Source organism: Odontomachus brunneus, unplaced genomic scaffold (genome assembly GCF_010583005.1).
Source record: "Odontomachus brunneus isolate Ranch 3 - 2012 unplaced genomic scaffold, Obru_v1 Obru_scaffold_114, whole genome shotgun sequence".
Taxonomy (NCBI): domain Eukaryota; kingdom Metazoa; phylum Arthropoda; class Insecta; order Hymenoptera; family Formicidae; genus Odontomachus; species Odontomachus brunneus.
In genome coordinates this window covers 591686-592854 of record NW_022639564.1, presented here as the reverse complement: position 1 = coordinate 592854, position 1169 = coordinate 591686, and positions in this window count along the sequence as shown.

The window sequence follows — 1169 nt, the reverse complement described above, 5'->3', positions numbered from 1 at the left end:
TATATATATATATATATATATATATATATTTATTTATTTATTTATATATACATACACACACACACACACACACATATATATATATAACAAAACAATACACATTTAAAAAATATATATATCACTCATAAGTTATTTTATAAGCTATGGTTTTAAGACGTTTAAGCGCCCGCGATGTTTGAGCGGTTTTTCGCCGTCTTATCTCGCAGCGTACATCTGTGATCGGCTCGCGCTTGTTTCTCGCGGAACGCTTTTGTCTAACGAGCACGCATCTACCGTCACAAAGCGTCGAGCTGTCTTCGAGATCGTTTGTTTTCTGGACTACTGCGCTGTGACAAAGATTTCTGGTATTTTCACTCTTTATAAGTGCTTTCTTTTCCATTTCTTTTTACATCTGTTTTAATTTTTTTTCTCATTTCTCTGTATCTTTTTTCTTCGTGCATTTCTATATCTTTCTTTATTCTTCCTTCGTTCTTTCTTGCACATCTTTTTCCATTCTCGTTTTCTATCTATCTATATTTTACTGTATTCTGTCGATATGGAAACATGCGAGAATACGAAATTACCGAAGCGAAAATTCGTTGAGGCCTGGCTCAACGATGATCGTTACAAATTATGGATACGAAAAGTAGCATCCGATAATACAGTATATTATTGCACTATATGTGATAAAAGTTTTTCGTGCGGTTCATCGCATGTTTCCAGGCACGCAAATTCTGCGTATCACAAACATAACATTAAAAAAAATGCTATGGAAAATACCAAAAACAATATGGAAGGAATGAGCCATACAAAACCTAAAAAACAAAGTTTTCGACAACAATGGCTACATGTGAAACATTTTCAATCGTGGTACGCAAAATGCCAAATGATGACACTTTAGCATTTTGTTCATTGTGCAATAGAGCAATTTCCGCGAATGTTTCACATCTACAGCGACACGCAGAATCCAACATGCATAGAGAGAAATTAGAAAAAAGTGATTTAGAAGCAAACAAATCGAACGAAGGTTTAAATACGCAAATGGATGAATCTCTTTTGTCGTTCGATGAGCGTAAAAAAGCAGCAGAGATTAGATACGCTGCATTAATAGCAGAAAAAAATATTTCTCATCGAACTGCAAAAGAGATTCTACATTGTTTTCAACAGATTGATGATCTCGATGTGTTGAA